This window comes from Heterocephalus glaber, unplaced genomic scaffold, assembly GCF_053883595.1.
Source record: "Heterocephalus glaber isolate CG9 unplaced genomic scaffold, H.glaber_assembly_v1.0 deba00001504, whole genome shotgun sequence".
In the NCBI taxonomy this organism is placed as follows: Eukaryota; Metazoa; Chordata; class Mammalia; order Rodentia; family Bathyergidae; genus Heterocephalus; species Heterocephalus glaber.
In genome coordinates this window covers 30,458,356-30,474,347 of record NW_028258324.1, presented here as the reverse complement: position 1 = coordinate 30,474,347, position 15,992 = coordinate 30,458,356, and positions in this window count along the sequence as shown.

Below are 15,992 nucleotides of genomic sequence, written 5' to 3'. Positions count from 1 at the left end.
GACATCTCTTTTAGGGTGTTCCATGTTTCACACTCAAGATGTCACTGTGCTCTGGGTTTGACAAAGCCAAAGGGATTTCTTTCCTGTAGTATTTCTGTCTTTGCTACATTAGCAAGTAATGGGAACTCTCTCCAAGAAAGAACTATGACATGTATGACATGTAAACCAGTGTTAACCAAATTGGATATCCATGGAGGCCTTTGGGGTTGGGGAACATTGTGAAGGATACTTGCCTTTAGAACTATTTTGGAAAACTATGTTCTATAATTCTGTTGCCTAGTCTTTGGCTATTATAACTTATAATGTCCAATATCAAAACTACACATTTTTTTCTCCATGCCTTGTAAAAATATACATAAAATAGCTCTTTTTCAATAAAAGAATAAATGAATCAAGATATTAATTATTATAAAAATGCTCACAGAGGGTGCATATGATGTCTGTAGTAAACACTAGAGACCCCTGCAGTTAGGTTCCAGTATCCTCCCCAATATATGAGGCAGGCCTGAGAAATAGAACTAAAAGACAGAACTAGGAGAGAAAGCAGAGTGGCAGGATTACCAATGCTGGTGCAACCAACAAAGACGCTGGCCAGCCCAAGCCACTGATTTTTAATGACAATCAATTGGGATAAAGACAAACTATGTACAAGAGCAGGACTACATGGAGTTTCTATTGAAATTAATGTAAACAAGGCTCATAAAGGACAAGACAAAGCATTCTCAAATTAGGAACAGAATAGACAAAATATATGGCTGTAATTAGAACACTGTCCTCCAGTAAGAAGGTTTTAGTTGTGGGAATAAAATTTGTATGCAGGTTTCTCTGACCTTGGCAAGTAGGCTTCAGCTAGATTCACTTCTATAAACAAGCCAATTGTGGGGTTAACTCTTCACAGCCTGGTTTGGGCATAATCGGTATTATGATCCTCCTGCAGTAAACCACTGCTTCTGTCTGATGTCTGAGGTAAACCATAAACGGATAGCTTCAAAAACAAACAAAAACATTTGCCTATGTCTAATTGTATGATGCACTGCATGTGAAAAAAAAATCAATAAAACCTCTTAGTTATATAAATTTGGTAAAAATCCTCAGGTTTTGATGCAGATTTTATTTATTTATTGAGTTTATTGGTACATTTTAGGTATACATTATGATCACATTAATCATTGGAAATTTGTATCTTTACAAATACATCTTGGTTCCATTTTTTCCCATTCCCCTGCCCTCCCTCCAACCCTTCTACCCATCCCTATTTACATAAGCTTTGTTTCCATGATTTCCTTCTTCTTTCATTTTTTTCTTTCCCTTCTTTTCTTTCCCCTGCCCTCCTTCCCTCCTTCCCCTTCCCCTTTTAACCATTTCTTTCTATTTCACAGTATCTATTATGCATTTTGGTCCTCATTTACACTTTCAGTTCCTCACACCAGAGAAATAATTCAGTATTTAAACATGTGTACCCTGTTTATTTCACTTAAGAGTATGGCTTTAAGGTGCATCCATTTAGCTATATAGTTGTTTTTAATTCTTTGGGGAATATACCCAGAAGGGGAATAGCTGGGTCAAATGGGACCTCTAATCCTAGATTTTTGAGGAATCTCCACACTGATTTCCATAGTGGTTGCACCAGTCTGCACTCCCACCAACAGTGGAAAAAAAGTTCCTTTTCCCCACAAGCCTGCCAGCATTTGTTATTGGTTGTTTTCTTGATAGCAGCCACTCTTTCTGGAGTAAGATGGAATATCAGTATTGTTTTCATCTGCATCTCTCAAATGAACAGTGATTCTGAACATTTTTTCATGTGTTTGTTTGCTTATGGAGATTTTTGTCGTAGACGTCAGTGGTGGTTGTCCTCAACCAGCCTGAAGCTGATCATGAGTCTCGGCCCTTGGACTTTGCCTGCAAAACAATATATGTTGATCTGCTCTTGTGTTATGCTTTATTTTTTGAGCCTTAAATTATTTATATTTATCATTTTGACCTGGCTCAAAATTTATATTTTATGATTTTTTAAAATTAATTTTATTGGCACATTTTAGATATATATAATGATCATATTCATCATTGGGAATTTGTATCTGTGCATAATATATCTTGATTCTTTTTTCCCCAATCCCCTCCCCTCACTTCAACCCCTCTTTCCTTCCTTATTTTACAAAATCTCTGTTTCAATTTTTTTCCCCATCTTTTTATCTCTTCCTTCCTTTCCCCTTCCCCTTTCCTTGTTCTACTTCCCATTTGAACATTGTTTTTACCCTATTTGTCAATATCTATTATACATTTTGTCCTTATTTACCCTTTCAGTTTCTCACACCAGAGAAATAATATGATATCTAAACATATGTGTCCTTTTTCAGTTAATAATATGATCTTAAGGTGCATCCATTTACCTATAAATGTCTCAAGTTTATCCTTCTTTATGGCAAAGTAGTACTCCATTGTATAAGAAACCATATCTTCTTTATCTATTCATTGGTTGATGGGCATTTGGGCTGTTTCCAAGATTTAGCTATTACAAACTGCTTGTATAAACATTGGTGTGTATATATAGTTGTGGTAAGATGCTTTTAATTCTTTTGGGAAAATACCAAGAAGGGAAATTGCTGCGTCAAATGAAACCTTTAGTTTTATTTTTTTCAGGTAGACTTTATGTTCTTAAGAGGCAGTTTCATATCTTCCATTTCTTCTCTATCTTAATACAGTTTTTTTCTTACCAAATTTGATGTAATTTTTTAAATGCTTAGATTTGTATTTTTATGAATGCAAATAATTTTTGACTGTACATAAAATAAAAATATGCCATTAATAGATTACAGTTAAATAGTAGAAATATTATGAGACTTGGAGAGTGAACAAATATTTGTAACATCCAACTGAAAAAATAAAATGCCATCATCACATAATTATCAAAATATATCTATTTTGTTATCTAAGAAATTATAAAAGCAACCAGACAAAATTTGTGAATTTGACTTTTCTGCAATTTTTTTCCCAATTCCCACTGTTCCAAATGCTAGAAACTTTTTCTTGCCTTATAAGCAAAAGGCAGATGATAAGATATAGATCTCATAGAACTGACAAAGTGTTTTGCAGTACAGCTTATGAAAAAAATTTCTCATTTCCTTGGAAAAATGTTCAAATTGTCACCCACCCACTCAGGTTGATATAAATATTATACAGAGAAATTGTATAAATTAAACTGCATAACACAACTTGAGCACTCTACAATTATTTCTTCTTCTATTTTCCCACACATACATCTCAGTAGTGCTTACTCTAAAACAATTTCTTGTCAGAATGTCTACTATTTATTTCCTCTAAAGAAATTCCTATATGCATTCAGCTTTCTTTTCCCACTTTTTTTCCCTGTTACTTGAACTATATTTAGGCAGAAGAATCCTTACGTAACATACCATTGTGTTTTCTATCAGCAGACTTCACTATAAGTCACTTCAACCTTTTATTTCACTTTACTTGGAGTTCTAACAATCTGTATTCACAAAGGTTTTGGCATCCTAACAATGCAATTAAAAGTTAGACATTTGTTACTTCCAAATATTCTCACCTAGTATAGGTTTTTAAAAATCATTTTTCTAGTCTTTCTTTACTGAAATAATTGCTCACCAAAGTACATTTCATCATAGTAAATTAGACTTGGAGAAGTATGAAAAAAATGAGTTACAAAAGCTTTCCATTTACTGCCATTTTAGTGAAAACTCGACATGAGGCTTCACAGCATGTTTACCCATGGCATTTTGAATAGCACTTCCAAATTGCAGTTCAACACCTCCTAAGAACTAAAATTCATGGAGCAAAGACTTTCTAGAGCACTGTTGGATCTTAGCTGCTGCCTTATCTCTCTTCAAAAAAGAATTCCCAACACACATAGCTCTTGTGAATCGGTGTGTGTCAGGGAAGGGAGGTTGAGGAGTTAGATGAATAGAGAGAGTAAGAGAAAGATGAGAGAGAGGAAAGGGGGAGATTTCAATTCAGAACCACGTAAATTACTAATAATGCATTACCCTTTGAACCTAAAGTGAAATGAAGGGTCCTTTATGTTTTTCACACCCAAATTTGGATGGGACAGCTAAATAAAGACATTTTTCCTTTTGAAAAGCCACAAATCATTTTTTTCAAAGCATGAATTAATAAGCATCTTTGTGACAATATTTATCTGTGACTGTTCAGTTTTCAAAATGGAAATTGGTAGAATGTCAGTTCCTTTTTATTTGGGAAAAAATGACTGCTTGAAGCCCCTTTTAAAACATTTCTCCAGTGCATGCATTTTAAATAAATTCTCAAAGGAAAGTACTATATTCTGAGTGAATAGCGTGACACTATGAACTATATCTAACATAAGATTTTGCTTCGACGGGCCTCTCAATGCTCCTTAGTTCCACTATAATGAAATGAAAATCATGCTAGCTTGGAAGAAATATCTTCCTCACCCTGATACTCTTTATTAACTGTGGAATTGTACTATTTTTCTTCACCATGGCAACAAAGGCACTCAGTAGAGTTAGCTCTCACCTTTCCTCCACAAGGTGATGAGAAAAACCAGCAACAAAGACAAGTGAAGCAAATAAATATTCCAGGAAGCAAGGAGTTAAGGAAACCATAAATCCAGGGCAGCATGAACTCAATGATCAACATTAAGGGGCTTTTTTCAAACAGATTTTACTAGGCTAGGTAGGACTAAGAGAAAATATTTTTAATTTATACTAGATTAAATCTCAGAATGGATGACTTTTAATATCAGCCAGTCAACTAAAAAACAATTTAAAATGATTCATTTTACAGTAAAGTTAATGTCAGTAAAAAACATAGATTGACCAATAATTTTGAAATAAGGCCTTGAATTACTTATACACACCATGATTAAAAAGAAAAAAATTTGATTTTGTCAGCTAGTGATTTTTTAAAAAATCAATACTGATTCGCACTATGAAATACCTTAGTCATATTTCTTTTTCCAGGAAATAATTTGATTTAAGATGTCAGATATTCTAATTTCTGCTCAACTTACATTGTTCAAAATATTCAAGGCCATTTATCTTCCTCTGACATGTAATAGGTTGTCTCTCACCAAGGCATGCTCATACAGGCAAAACCACTAGAAATGGGGCTAATTGGTTAGTCCCTTGGGCAAAATGAGGGGGGATCATATTAGAGTTTGCATTAGGAGAAATGCAAAAATTAATAAAAGAAATCAATACTAGCTAAATAGAAATCAAATTGTTTCATTACAGCCAGAAAGCTATGGGAAAGGTTTAACTGAATCATGGGATTTTTTACTCAGTAGAATTTTCAAGAATAAGAAAAAGATGAAAAAAAATAAAGAGGTCAATTTGCTCAACTTTCATAAATAAAATAAGTGACACATACTGAAGATTTGTCCTCAACACCCAGGTAGTTTTTAGCATCATGTTTTATTAAAAGCAAAGTTGGTACTTATGTATAGAGAAAAGGCTCAAAGTACTATACTACATATAGAAAAATAATTTAGGAGAACTTCTAGGCAAGAAGAAAAATTATTATTTAAATAATTACCTTCTCTGAGCCCAGTATAATGAGGGAAATTAACCAAAAATAGCAATAAAATATTCTAATAACATTAAAACTGCACAATGATACCAATGTGATACTATAAATGTCAAAATCCTATTATCCATTGCAACATATTTTGGAGCAAACTGAATGTGCGCATTAAGTGTCTGTACAAAAGTCACACGAATCAGTGTTCAGTGTGGCATTCTGCAAATTAGTAAAGAAAGAAACATTCGAGGCAACTGTTTCTTGAGCCCTTACTAAACTCTGGGTGCCCTCTGTAGGGGATTTACTGTCATCATTGCAATAACTGTGCTCTGTTCCCATCTTATTTTACAAAGGTGCATTGTTAGTTAAGAGAACTGGTATTTTAACATAGGTTTGAGCTGTAGTTGTTGTGTACATTGAATCTTAACCCCAAGTAACTGAGCTACACAGTCTTTCAATAAAGAAGCTGTCAGGTGCACTACTCACCATCTTAATCTTGGAAGAGAGAACTAGAAGTGTCATATCGAGCAGGAGAGAGAGTACGTGAGCTCAATGGTACAGGGCCACAGAGGGATTCAACACCTTTGGAAAATGAAGAAGCAAGGCAAAAGAAAGAAAGCTACCAAGAGTAATGCTTTTAGATGGTTTCATCAATATCTTTGCCTAGGGGGAGAGAACAGGCCTAGAGGCAAGTCTGTGCTGGAGAAAATTGTAGAATAAGAAGCCAAGGAAGACATTTTCAGCCTCAGATGAAAGTGATTTGTGCAGAGGAAATAAGAACTGAGCAACTAAGACTTCTAACAAGGACACATGCTATCTGTATCACATTTTCTAATAAGACATCTAGCCATGAAATGTCAAAAGGATGCGGCCACTCCCAGAGGAGCTGGTATGCTCAGAAATCCATAGGAATAGAATTTGAAGGGAGCAACATAGATGAGGTTGTAGTCACTAACTTAGTGGAGCTGGCCTTGGCAGCAGAGTTTGAGACAGATGTAGAGAATTCAGTAAGAAGTTGCTACATTTTTGATTGCTTCATTAATTTAGATTTTGGAGGGCCAGGGATTTAGCTGAGTAGTTTCGCTGCCTGCTGCGCAAGCACAAGGACCCGAGTTCGATCCCCAGTACCAAAAAAAAAAAATAGATTTTGGATGCAGTAATGCTAGGAATCAGCATCTCTTGCAGGAGGTCAAATGAAGCCCAAGTTGATTTCTTACTTAAAAGGATCACATGAGGAGTTGCTTCCCAGTTATGGTACCAATAATTCACATTAATGCAATATTCATATCAGTAACCCACACCTCCATTTTCCCAGTTTCAATCTGGTAAGTTACATTTAAGCTCTAACATCTTTCTGAGTCAATGTTCTATAACTCTCTTAGGAATACCAAAGAGTTTATCAGAACTCCTGAGCTGACTTGAATTATCTCTCCTTTTGGAAAAATCTAAAGATTAGAAGAGGTAAGCCTGAGCTTGAGCCAACAGGACCCAGCAGCCGCAAGTCAGAGATACTACTTATTATTATACAATGCCAATTCTGAGTTGTAGGAGATAGCTTCTTAAGGAAGATCACTGTTCCATGTAACCAATGGCCTAATTGTAGCTGTTAATGTGCACCAATCAGATAGCATAAAGATAAATAAAATAGAAAAATGTGTACTTATAAAAGTTATGCAAATTGTGTTCTACTTGAAATTCAACATAGTGAATGAAAAAATTAGTTGCTCAGCAATATTTCCTGATAACCATATTAATGTTTTAATTTCTGTAGTTCTGACACTTCCTGATCACTGTTTACACATTGAACCTTCTTATTACTGGGATTTTGTTTCTTTTGTCTTGATATCCCTGACCTTGGCATTAAGAGATGCTTAATAAATACAGACTTTCTTCATGTAACAACTTGACATAAGTAAACAAATTTAATAAATCTACATTTTTCCCATGTAGCAACAGTAAATGTTGATTTTTGAAAAGTTCTAACACTCTTCCAACAACTACTTTTGATCTTGATGCAGTTTGTTTTCATCCAACATTGCACTAAATAAGTATAATAAGTGACCTTAAGGTTCTGACTTGATTACATACTACATTTTGGGTTAGAATTGTGCTGATTAAATGCTCCTAGCTGAGGTTGCAAGCCTATCAAAATGATCATCCCATTGATGTATATAATTAGCATATCAATTAATTATATGAAAAAATTTGTTTCTACACTGAAGATGAGTATATTCTTTACAGGAGTTATAAAAACTATCTTTACAATGTCATCCTTTCTTTTCAGTAGCTTCTTTTTTATATCCAAATGTAGCCCCATCACAGGTCCATATCATCACATACTATAAATGAATGGAGTGTGAATTCATTAAAATTAATGTCATAATGGGGAAGTGAGTATCACATGCTCTCAATATTTTAAAAGACAGCTATTTGGATGGAACACATTATAATTTTCTCCATTAAATTTAATGAGAATATTTTTAATGTGATAGCTTTTCATTTAGGGGAAATGGTTTTAGGAATGACTTAAAGTGGACTGGTGAGTTTTCAAATTAATGAATTATAGGTGTAGGTTACTGGTCTGAGATAAGACTTAGGCATTTTGGCATAGAGAGGCTGAGTGTACTCAGGCACAGAGGGAATCAACCTTAAGAAAGTTTTATGTGTGATCATATACTTCCGGATGAAGTACAGTGGGAAGAGAATATAATGAATGGCTCCAGTCAAGTCTTAGAATGACTTCAAAGCTCTTAGCTGAGAGGATACAAATACTGAAAGCCTGTTCTCATGAGGACTTTGAAGCATGTCCCTGAGGTATGACACAGAGTGGGATAATACTTGTTTCCTCCACTCCATCTTTTTTTTCGGCATCTGGTGTTTCTCCTGCATTGTACAAGTTCTGTTGCAACGGTGGTATCAGTGTCCAGACAATGGTTTGTGTGGGATGATAAATAACTGCAATCAGAGATTTCCACATCTTAATCTCCAAACCTATGAATGTGTCATCTTACATGCTAAAGAGATTTTGCAGGCGTGATTTAGTTGAGGATCTTGGGGTGAGGAGTTGTCACTTATGAGGGTTTTTATAAGGAAAAGTAATATAAAAGGATGTGGCTGTGGGATACTGGAAGCAGAGGTTGGACTGATAGACTGTGAAGACAGAGGAGCCCAGGAGCCAAAGGACACTGGCCACTTCTCTAAGCTATCAAAGGGAAAAGCCAAATCCTACCCTCAAGTCCCCAGAAGGAACACAGCTCTGACAACATCTTCACTTTAGGCCCAGAAGATTTTTTTTGTACTTTTGATCTCCAGAATTATAAAGAAAAGGAGTTGTGTTATTTCAAACCATTAAGTTTGTGGTGATTTGCCATGGTAGCAATAACAAACTGGTACAGCTCATACCAGCAGACATGGGAGTGGTGATTAGCAGGAAGCAGAGTACTCAGTGGAGCCTGGAGATAAAGCGGGACTGCCCTTCAGGACAGTGCATGTGGGAAATACTCAGGGCACTCCTGGAAAGCCTGGAGAAGAGGAATTTTGCAAAGGACCAAAACCCTGTGTTGCGGTCAAGGGCAATGAGACACGAAGGCTAGAATATTATGGATAATCTGGTCTTATCCAGTAAATCCAGTTTCAGAAGGATTCAAACAGAGTGACTTGCAAACAAACTTAATTCTCATCAATTTCAGCTTGAAAATCTTGCCTGTCATGGTGGAAACAGTTTGTTATCAATGAAGCCAAATATTCCTTCCTCTCCATCCTATCATCTGCATCCGAAGTTCTTCCTTTGTCCTATTGGGCAAATGAGGTCTGAAAAGCTCAAGTTCAGACAAAACTAGTGCCTCAACCTTGCGGAATCAGGTTGGCTTTCTGACACGAGTGCTTCTTTGAGGATGTGTTTTATAACCAGAAACAAGGGAAGGTCTGAACCTGTGTAGCACTCATTCTAAATGAAAATTGTGTAGCTGGCAACTGGACTCCAACACATGTATTAAGTAGCTTGGGGTAGGAGGACTGACATATCCCTGGATTGTCACTCATCATTACAGTTCTGGTTTCCATGGTAACACCAACTGAGAAAAGGTTAAAAATTACAGCATCTTCCATGAGAGCTACCTATGACTCAGAGATCACTATTACATCTTATTACTATAAACAGGTATTTAATAATTTGCAAGAGATAAGGTTATACTTATGTGTGCAATAGTCCTTTTAAATTACAAAACTTTTCCGACTCCTTTCTACTCTATGGTTCTTACTGTTAATCAAATGAACACTACTACTAAGGAGAAAATATAACTTGAATTACTAGTTACACTTAATTTGTTGTAAATTCCCAGACCAGAGAAGCCCATATAGTTGCTGGCGCTTGATGCTAATAGTATTTATAACCCCTCAAATTATTAAGAGGATTTAGAAAAAAATGACTTTTTAGTCACACAAACTATTTTACATGTGATTACAATAAAAGTTCCTATATGCTATATCACGCAGCCCATTTTAATAGCCCATCATAACAATCTATTTGTTTTACTGTGTTATAAATTCTTCCTCTTATAAATTTTAAAGTTTCTAAAATTATATTTCCAGAATAAATTGAATTCCATGTCTATCTTATAAAGAAAAGTTTTTAACTCAAATTTTTAGAATACTTTAAGACATGTTAATCTCCTGTATTAGAGATCTGCATGATATTTCTTTGCATGCATGCAATGTTATTGTTCATTTCCACCTACCTTTTATCCACTACTACCCCCAGCACCCTTCCAACTCCTAGTAGTCACTATTCTTCTTTCAGTTCAGCTCCCCCACTTATATTTAGTTTCTACATATGTGAAACAACATACAGCATTTCTATTTCTATATCTGACCTATTTCACTTAATGTGTCTTCTTGTCCCACTCATTTGCCTGCAAATGACAGAATTTCATTCTTCTTTGTGCCTGAATCATATTCCATTGAGTATGCATACCACATTTATTTTCATCTATTCATCTCTTGATAGGCATTTAAGTTGATCTCTATCTCAGCTACTGGGAATAGTGGTACAATCACTTAATTTCCTATGTCTGTCTAACTAGAAGTCAGTCATGTGGTAGATCTATTTTTAATTTTTTAAGGAACCTGTGTATTGTTCTCCATAGTATCTGTAATAATTTACATTCGTATTATTAGTGTATGAGTTCCTTTTTTCCACATCCTTCTTAGCATTTATTTTTTGAGTTTTTTTAATAGTAGTTATTCTAACTGCAGTGAAATGGTTATCTCCTTTTGCATTTCACTGATAGCTAATGATATTGAGCATTTTTTCATATATTTATTGGCCATTTGTATTTCTTCTTTTGAGAAGTGTCTATTCATATCACTTGTCCATTATTGAATTGAACTACATGAGTTTTTAATTAAGTTATTTAAATCCTTTATATGTTGTGCATAGTAATCCTCCTTTAGGTTGACTCTTCACTCTGTTTCCTTTGCTATGCAGAAGCATTTTAGTTTAATATAATCACACTGGTCAATTCTTGCTTTTGTTTTCTGTGCTTTTGGAGTTCTATACAGAAGACCATTGCCTATGCTAAGGTCCTGAAGTGCTTTCCCTAAGTATTCAGATAGTGGTTTCAGAGTAAATCAAATTTTTCTGTAAAGGTACATGGATTGACCTTAATACAGGAATCAACAATATTAACCAAAATCTAATTAAGGTAAACAGATGTTTTCTGATTGTATCTTGGGCCAGTTTTTATTTTTCTTTTGCTATCATAAATATCTACAATATCAAAACATTAAACATTGCAATGATACATATACTTTAATACATTTTTAACTGCTTGTAGAGTCCTGAAGATGGGAATGTTGTGCTAGGAACAATAATTAAGCTCATTACATCACTCACGTGTTTGTGATGATGCTAGAATAAACAAACCTACCATTGCCCAGAGTAGCAGATATGATTATATACAGCTCATAATACTTGATCATGATAATAAATGCCTGTGTCACTGGCTTGTGTATGTATCTTACTCTACTTTATGTCATTTTAGAGTGTACTTCTTTGGCTTATATATTTAGAAAAGAAGGCTACTGTAAAACAGTATGCCATATACACCAGCAGCGTTCTCACACATCTCATGCTTGCCACATCACTTGATTGTATCATTTTTCTTGTTCTTGATTTAATCACCATTATGGTCCTAGGAGCAAAAGACCATTACTTATTATGCAGTGACACATTTCTCAGACAATCTGTCTGTTGTTCAGTGACACATGACTTCTCTCTGTCCCTCGATGTTCCTGGGCTCCACTGAGTTTTCTCATAAACTCACTCCGTGCTGTCCCCATTGTAAAGAGAAGGAGCCGTGCCAGTTCAAGAGCACACTGGCTAACACATACTTGGTTTAATAAGCAGGTATTGAATGCATAAATAAATTATTGAATAAATATATATGAGTGCATGAATGAATAATGAATAGGCTTTCTTTCCAAATACAATATTGACCTATGCTAGGGATCCTTTTACCTTCTGAATTTTCCTGCTTGTGCCAAGATTATTCAACTGCCCATCCTCCCCCATCACATTACTGTGATATATCTATATCTGCATCTAGATAGATAGATATAGACACACACATACATACTTACACATACATATATACACATATATGTATATGTGTACATATATACATATGCACCTGTATATATGTACATATATATGCATATGTGTGTGTAAATGGCATCAAAGTGAATAAACAGGGCTCAGTGGTTCTGCTGCCTGCCTCGCAAGCACAAGGACCTGAGTTCGATCCCTGATACCAAAAAAAACTTGAATAAACAAATGCTGCTACCTTCTTTCCTGGGTGACAGGACAGTGAGACAGGAATACTTTGTAATAAAATAGAACATAACTTTTGAGATCAGACAGCTCTGGATTTGAATCCCAGCTAAGTTTCTAATCCATAACCTGGGCATGTTGCTTACATATCAATGTCTTAAGTTTCTCACATATAAAATGGTAATATTAATATATACCCTTTTATCTAGACCTTATAGATCAACCCTAAACCTAGCAGTCAGTCCTTCTGTCAGAGAAGCAGATGTATAAGTCTCTAACCAAAGTCATGGGAAGAGAGGAAAAAAATGTAGAACCCAGATATATCTACAGGAATGACTTACTGAGAGTAGGCATATGACAGAGCATTTTGAAGGAAGTCTCATAACAGTATTTCAATTGCTAGAAACTGTAAGCAGAGTCTAGGTGGTGGGAAGGGGAAAGTGTTGACTTGGTTCCCTTTGTGATCCCCTCAGGGAGCTGGTGGAGCACACCTCTGGGTGTATCTAGGTAGGTGACAGAAGTGTGGCCTCAAAATCTATGCCTAACTCCTCACCTCTCCCTCTCTGGCACTGTTCTCCTGCTCTACTTCCTGGCCACTGTGAACTGAGCAGTTTTGTTCCACCATGTCCTTCCACCATGATGTTCCTGCCTTGGAGCTAGTCAGCTATAGACTCAACCCTATAAAAAGTGAGCCAAATTAAACCTCTCTTTCTTTAAGTTGTGGGTGTGAGGTATTGTGTCCAGCAATGGAAAAGCTAACTAAGAAATCTGGGAACTTCATCTTATTAGTAATGAAAATTTTGTTCTGATGAAAAGATTCCTGGGCAGAAGCTAAGTAGAACATCAAAAGTTCAGTACAGTTTGAACTCAAGGAGTTAAATTCTGATGAAAACAGAACATACATGGTTCCTTAATCCAATTTAGTAAAGGCTTTCATCAATTTTTTTTGAGACAGGGTCTCACTATGTAGTTCAGGATGGCCTTGAACTCACTAGGTGACCTAGGCTTGTCTCAAACTTGGAGCAATCTTACTGTCTCAGCCTCCTGAGTGTTAGGATTACAGGTGTGTGCCACCATATCCAGCAGGTTTCCATGAGTTTCTGATATGAACATATAAAAATACCAGACTACCAGTTACTATTTTTCCTTCCATAATTGCTACCTCACAGAAAGTAATGGATTTATTTCAGCTGTTTGTTTTTTTACCCAAAGCTACAAAAATAAGATTTTTCCTTCTTAAAGACTTCCACTTGATGGTAGCTTGAGTATCTTCAGATGTGTTAGTCATTACTAAGGCACAGAAAAGACATTTTAGTTTTATACTGAGATTTCTCTTTCTCTTGTTAAGATTAGTTTTGGCCCTAGAAGTCAGGGAAAGGCGGAACTGTCACTAACTCTGTGTTCACATTAGGTTCTGGAAATCTCATTCTATTCTTTTCTGGCTCTAGTGCTAAACTTATTGAGGAGATGATAATTAACCTCTGTCTTACCATTTGACAAGGTAGTGAAGTTATAGCAGTAGTTCCCAACTAGAAATGATATTGCTTACCTTCTCCCAAGAATTTTGACAATGTTTGGAGACTGTTTTTGCTTGTCATTACTAAGGTGTTGCTACTGGAATCCAGTGGGTAGAGGCCAAGGATGTTATTCAACATCCTACAATGCACAAAACAATCTTCCACAATAAAGAATCATGTATTCCAAAGTGTCCATGTACTACGTCGGGAAACCTTATATTATTGTGATACATAATGCATGGTACTGTAATCTGTGGGAGGTATAGACTACATTAAATGAGGTATAGGGGCTGAGGCTGTAGCTCAGTAGTAAAGCAATTGCTTAGCATTCATACAGCCCCGGGTTTAATCTCCAGCACCTCAAAAAATGGTGCTTAAGAGTGTGACTTCCCTATTCACTCACAAAGATGTTACATATGTCGTGTTACAGGAATTCTCAAAGATTAGATAATTCACAGATCTATAAATTTGCTTAAAATGAATTTTATTCTAGGGCACAAAAGCTTCTAAATGATCTTCCATTCATTTGAATAGTACATAAGAACGTTTCATAATTTTCTGAAAGGTGGATTTTATGACTCAATATGTGGTCTGAGTTTTCAAAGCGAACTGCCCTGTAACTTCAGTAAGTGCATTACTGTGCATGAGCTTCAAAGCTTATATTTTCTGTAAGTGCATTTAGATATCTGCCTACCTCATGGTAGATTATAAGTAAAAAATAGTTGGATTATGTCTAGAAATCACTCTCAGAAGTGTAAGAGAAACGTAAAGTGCTACTGCAGTTTTCATGAAGGTAATTTTTTAGAATAATCAGGTAAATGATTTTATAACCTTTTGTTTGGAGTTAAGAGAAAAATTACATAAATTTTTCAGATGATTTAAAAGCCTGATATCCTTCCAAAATAAGTACCATATTCCTTGGGATCCTAGCCCATAGCACCTATTTTACATTAATGAAAAGAGAACAGAAATTCTTTAAATCTAATAGTATTTTAAGTGCACTGTAATTTAAACAGATGGCATTAGTTTTATTCACCCTGTGTGTGTGTGCATGCATATTTGTTTATCCGTTTTTAAAATTTGAATCCTAATCTCACACCAAATTTAATTTGTCAGGAAAATGGATTTTTTTTTTAACTTGGAGCTAAGAGCTAGTTCTTATCATACAACTTCAAATACCAGTTAGAGGATTAAGTTTGTAATCGCAATGTGCAGTTAGAAGTAATTCTAAGTAAAGATTATGCACTGAAAAGAGGTGAGTACATGTACTAAGCAAGAAGGCACGTGATCAACTGCCTACACAGGATCAGGGAGGTCACTCAAGTGAAGCAGTTCTAAAACAATAGAGAGAGTGGAAAGGCCACGTGCTCCTTCCCCCAAGCCATTGTTGTCATGTTGGAATTTAGTCCAAGTACTAAAGATCCTGAAGTTATTTGGACAAGCTAATAATCCTAATGTTTATGTGAAATTTCCGTATTTAAAAAATCTATATAGCAAATTTCCTTTAAAATGAACTACTGTACTTTAATATAGTCAATTAAGGTAATATTTTTACCCTGAGGTCCCATCCTTTAAAAAAGAAACAAGAAATGGTTGATGAATGGTCATTTCCATTTTCTTTTTTTCTTTTTTTTTTTTTGGTACCGGAGATTGAACTCAGGTCCTTGTTCTTGTGCAGCAGGCGGTGAAACCACTGAGCTAAATCCCCGGCCCCATTTCCATTTTCTTAGTAAACTTTATCTGCATAGACTAGAGAAACTATGTGGATGTTATGCCGTGATTGTCACCCAAAAGAGTCCTGAGACATCACAATGCCTTAGACCCTCATCTTCTTCTAGCTATTTCACTGACAACTACCAGAGAAAACCAGACTCACAGAGAAAAGGTCTTCAAATTCTTGCCCTGCATTTCAAACTATTTTGTAGAGGTCAACTTTTGCCTGAACTTCAGGCATTTTACACCTAGCAGTTTTGGTCCCTTACATTCTGGTATCTTATCGTCCCCACCAGACTGCAAAAAGGCTTGAAGACAGCACTAGGATCCAGTTTATTATGAAACCCTGAGCATCTAGAATAGTGCTAAGAAGATCTTCTACAGGAAGGGTGGCAGAG